The 5,486-nt window shown below is 38.2% G+C and overlaps 1 long non-coding RNA gene across 2 annotated transcripts; it reads left to right on the plus strand.

Annotated features, from left to right (window-relative positions):
* The first annotated feature begins 224 nt into the window (after positions 1–224).
* Positions 225–4,809, plus strand: LOC122409577 (uncharacterized). Of its 2 annotated transcripts, XR_006260731.1 has the most exons (5): positions 225–447; positions 894–936; positions 1,678–1,856; positions 1,937–1,994; positions 2,069–4,809. It is a non-coding gene; the product is annotated as an uncharacterized lncRNA (long non-coding RNA). The 2 variants fall into 2 exon arrangements; XR_006260732.1 differs by lacking the exons at positions 225–447; positions 894–936 and adding an exon at positions 1,474–1,591.
* Positions 4,810–5,486: the final 677 nt, after the last annotated feature.

Raw genomic sequence — 5,486 nt, forward strand, 5'->3', positions numbered from 1 at the left:
TCAGTTGTGCCTGACCGCAAGCTCTGGCGTCTCCGCAAACGGTTTTATTTTCAATAGAATGGAAAATGGAAAAGTGCATTGTGAGAAATAGTGATGGAATTGGTTTTTTCCATTCATTTGCAGAACATATAAGACAGCATGGACGGGAATCCACTTTGACTGGCTTCGTTTTTATTCTTTTCTCTCTTTTTTTTATCGCAGTTTTTCGCGGATGTGAAGTCAAGCTGCTCCGGACAGGGATGGTTCATCGATAATTCCTCGTTCTGTGTAAAGCTTTTGAAAATTTTAATACTTTCTATACGATCAGATCGAACGCTTATGAGATTATCTGGCGCGCGTTATGTATCACGTGCTGGCTTAACACGAACCTTCTCGCGAAACGATCGATCTCCAATCAACTGTGGTGGAGACGTGCAAAACCCTCATCCCCCCGCCAGCACCCAAACTGTAAGTGAGAATTATGCACACACATAAACATCCACCTCACACAGTTCGTGTATACAGTTCCCTTACTTCGGAATGGTCATGCACTCTCAACGTAGTAATTTCATCCGATCGCTATAACTGTATATGCAACACGATTCTCAGCTCCATATTGCAAAAGGTTTAACTACTTCGCTCCTGGCCTACCCTGGCACGAGCTGAACATATTCCCTAACTACTTTTCTCGAAACCCTTTTTACTCGATTACACTATTTTTACCACACATTAGGTCGCTGGCCTTGCTTTTTATTACTATTATCATCAGATTGAGAGTGAACAAATTGCGTTAATTCTCTGTCATAATTTGTAAAAGATTGCCAAATTGCGATCGATTTATTCCATTGAATTTTTGGCTCTAGCTTTCGGTTTTCGTTCATCTGATTACTTGCTACCGTTTCTTTTTCTTCCAGCTCCAACAACGATGCAAGATTCCGTTCGATGTTCCTGGCTTCGGTAGGTCAGAAATTGACCCTGGAGGTTTCTAGATGCTCGACAAAACTCATTTTGGTTTATGTGAATATCACTCACAATCGCGTAAAACTCTTTCTACTATTAATTTCTACTATTAATAATAAAGGTAGTTCACGCACCAAACAATTTTCTTAAGAAAGTCTTGAAATTTGCACAGAGTTTAGATGAGTAATCTACTAATACGCATAAAAAATTTTAAAAGGTTCATCTTATTGGTTATTGAGATAAACGTGTTCAAATATAAAGAAAAATTACGAAGTTTATGAAAAAGTACACAATAACGATGAAGTATATAATGAAGGTTTGGGAAAAAAATCGAGACGATTGTCTTACTGGTAACAAAATTATATTGTGCTACAGATTGAAAAAAAATTGGTAATGAGCACTCGTATAACCTCACATTCGCTTATTTCGGCATTTTGTTTCTTCTTGGCTTGGCCCATTCCCGTCATAGCCTTCTGTCTTTTTATTAATACTTTTTTCTTGATCCATTTCCTTTTGTGTTTTCCCTTCGCGCTAGATAAAAAACTATAGCATTTTCGCCAGGGACGAATGAAATTTCGGGTTCAGCGAGTGACGGATTCCCGATCAATTAATGGCTTTTAATTTCATTCGCCAAAAGACCAGTTGAAAAAATGTATTTACTATTTCGAATTAATAACTCTGACATAAATTTAAAGTGATTTTATCTTTAATTATGAAGTAAAAATCGATCCATTTTAGACACCCATAAAATACGATACTTCGGGCATGATCTAACTTAAATTCACGGATATGAAACCATTGGAAGAATAATTACAACGAGAAATAGAGAAAAGTTGTGCATCGGACTATGGAACATAAAGAAAACGGATTGAGGATGATTCGAGGGCGACGTAGGTCGAGAGGAGTGTCTGGAACTCGTGAGTCGTTTAATATAGAATCAGAAGAGACCACCCCGTCGATTATTATGGTCTTTAGTGTATTTCTTTCGTCTTCACAGAGCTTGTACCGAGTGAGAAGATTGTTCATCATTCGCGAAAAGTGTGATGAACGAAATGGTGAGTGTGTTGAATGACGTCTGTGAAGAAGGCCGCTATCGGGATGAAAGTGATGTTTGTAATCGTGTTCACAGCTTCACCAGGAAAACAAAAATAAAATGAAGACGCGACTAAGATTCTGCAGCGATAGACATGCACGTGATACTGAGCGCGTGCTGCAGCGATCGCGTCGGGGAGCCACGTCTGTAATCTCGGCGGCATCTTTTTTTTCCTTCTAACACTTGTGATTCCGCTCCTACGTTTTGCTGAGCGCCTCGAGCCTACACCGCGATGGATCTTGATCGGCACGATCGACGGTTATCGAGAAACGATCTAGGCAAAGGCGATATCTGATTTGAAGAAAATTATATCGACGAAGACGCCAAAGTTATGCTACAGTTTAGAGAAACCAATGGCAAAAATCTCGTCCTCTTTAAACATTTCAGAATCCTAAATCGTATAACATCGCAATACAAATCAGGTGTTATGAATGTGGTCAACTTGGAAAGCTCGTTTAGAAAAAATCCTCTTCCCAGCTCACTGATCGGGGATTCTATTGAACGTTAAACAAATATTTGCTAGAAACATGATTATTCCTCCACGATTGAACCGACTTTACGTTCCTATAATAAATTTATACAAGTTTTACGATGCTTTTAATTTTGAAGGATACTCCAATGTTATTGAAAATTTCTCCCAGGTCTCGCTTCGTTAAAAAACTTTTTTCATTTCATAAAAAATACAGTGTGCAATAACAGACTGGAGCACCACATCCTTGTCACAGCTGGAAGAAACGTTTCAACTTTTTGTTTCGTCGAATCAACGTCCGTCATCGTGCTCGAGAGCGCTGACTATGCTAACTGAGCAATCACAAAAATTGAATGTTGAGCACACAAATCCATGCAGATATATTTGTATAGAGTATTTCGTGATAATTCATTCAAGTGCTTCGTTTCTGTTGTAGATTGTACCTCGTTACGAATATTCACAGGGATTCTCGTCCACTCCAGAGGAGCATCGACGAGCTTTTTTCACGTTCGTTTATAACTGGAGTAGTTCATTAAAGAACAGTCGATTCTTGCCTCTTAACAGTGAGTGAATCTGTGACGATGTGATGGAGAAAAAACTGGACCATCTCTGTGCTGTTGGCATCATTAGGAGTAAAAATGTTGTTCGCAATCGCTCATATTTGGGACGAACATTTTTTCGTATTGCGCTTTAACCCTTTGTATATTCATTTAGGCCTTTGATGTCACATCCTTCTTAATTATTTTCGCCTTTATTCAGTGAATTTACGGTAAAAATGGAGCAAAATAAAGAATATTCTTGGTCATAACGAAAGAAAAAAGCCGAGAAGCTGTGGCCGAATGGAACTGGGTAAAGAGCATAGAGAAAGGTAAATCGAGATAGGAAGAGAGGAGAAGAGATTAAGAGGAAGGAAAAAAAGTAGTCAAGTGCGCCTCGGACCTCAGAAACGTAGGACCCGTCAAGATTCCCATCAACATTTCAGATCACGTCCATCAAAGAGTAAAAAAACTATTTTTTTTCAATTAATTCAAGAATAGTTGTCACTAGAGCAGTGCTGTTCTGTCAAATTACTTCAGATTTTGAGGTCAAGTAATTATGGAAATAGCTGCGGAGGCCGAGTTTCAAGATTTCATAACTGTTTCAGCGTGCGATGTGTATGCGTTCATCGAATGTGTATATGCGTTTGGGAATTTGAAAACTCATTAGCTGTGAGTGTCAAAAAACTTCGTTTAAGATCATTAATGGTTGAACAGCCGTGAAGAGTTGAGATAAAATTCAACCTCTGAGCTTTGTTTTATTTTTATTCGCGTGAAGAATAGAATCGTCAAATTTTATAATCGCGTCTGGAAAATACAATTTCTTTTTGTATGGACTAGGGTTGGTGAAGAAAATGTAAGCGACAATATGAAATTTTGATATTCCCGGGCGCTGGGTGAGAGTCGAAATCGGTCTCTTGGCTCGGGGACGTTTACGAGGTTACATCCTTCAAGGGATTCTACAAGAAACGGTAACGTTTTCGCATCATCGCCTGGCCAGCGTACTTGATCATCCCGTCTGTATTTTTTCACGTCGACGAGCGATATACCTCTAGTCCTCGGGCAAGAGCCACCGAGGGATCCTTCAATTATCGAGATAAGTTCCCTCACATGTATAAAAAACACAATCAATATATTGTCGATTAAAAATTTGAGAATCTTGCGAACAAAAGAAAATTAAACTGTGCGGTTCCACGGACGATAGAACCAGCTTATAAGTATGTGTATGTGTGCGTGAACGGGAATGGAAGAAAAGAATGCCTATGAATGTTAATGACGAAATGACACAATGATACCGGCGTTAATTCAAAATAAAATCGTTCATCAATTTTGAAAGTCATAATTCTTTTATTCTTTTGTTGTTTTCTTTTTCTTTTTCTTCTTTTTTTGTGTTGTAATTTCGTTGTCGTGGATCAAGAAAAAAATAGTTACAAAAAGAATCGAGTGAGAAAGTTATAGTGCTGATCACGATGAATTCTTTTTATCTTGACGTTTGTAAACTGACATGGAACGAAATTCCAAAACACAGTGAAGCGTCTCGAGTGTGTGAATTTGTCGGTTTCTATATGTGCAGTGAATGATTCAAATTAAAATAAAACTCCCCCGTATTTAATTTAAGGTCAAGGGAGTTGAAAGTGTTCGATTAAAAAACTGGAGAACTGTGCCAAACTTCTCGTATATCGAGGTAGAATGAACCTCAAGCATGTTGGAACTTCGTTCCGGGCTATGTACTCGCAATGGTAATACTTCGAATAAAAACCAATGGATAAGAATTCTTGAATTTTCTTGAACTTTCCCGTATTTTAGATGAATGAACTTGTTAATTGAAGTACGAATGAATTTTAAATGCAGCATTCGAGTGCATACTAGATCCGATATGGAGATAGTGGGATTTGTAAGTCCGCTAATGGCTTACAAGATTAGGAGGGCACGGATGAGATTCCAACCCGAAATAGATTGGTGGTGATAGATTCGACGTGTACGATATCGATTGTTTGCTCATTATATCGCATGATACCTGCCGAAATTCATTCAAATTTGGTACAGAGATAAAGTTACAGCATAACGTGTGTTTCAAACTGGGAAGTGAATGATTTTTCCTACTCACAATTCAGACGTCCGAATGCGGGGGTTCACCCTAATTAGAATTTTGAAAAAAATAATTTTATTTTTTATTATATTTTTCGAAAGTTTACATATTTTAAAGTATCATACTAATGCAAAATTTTATAAATATCTGAGCAGTCCAAGTGTACTTTTGAGAGACGTTTACTTGCCCGTCTGAGCTCGCTAATACGCATCGCCCAGTGCGCGGTACCCTGCTTTTATTTAAACGCATTTTTCCCAAAATTACGTTTTTGGATGGCTCCTTGATAAAACCTCCGAAATTATTCAACCGATCCGTACCAAAGTTTTACCACATCTTCTTTATGACTATAGCTATAGCGCA

The sequence above is a fragment of the Venturia canescens genome, chromosome 4, assembly GCF_019457755.1.
Source record: "Venturia canescens isolate UGA chromosome 4, ASM1945775v1, whole genome shotgun sequence".
Classification (NCBI taxonomy): Eukaryota; Metazoa; Arthropoda; class Insecta; order Hymenoptera; family Ichneumonidae; genus Venturia; species Venturia canescens.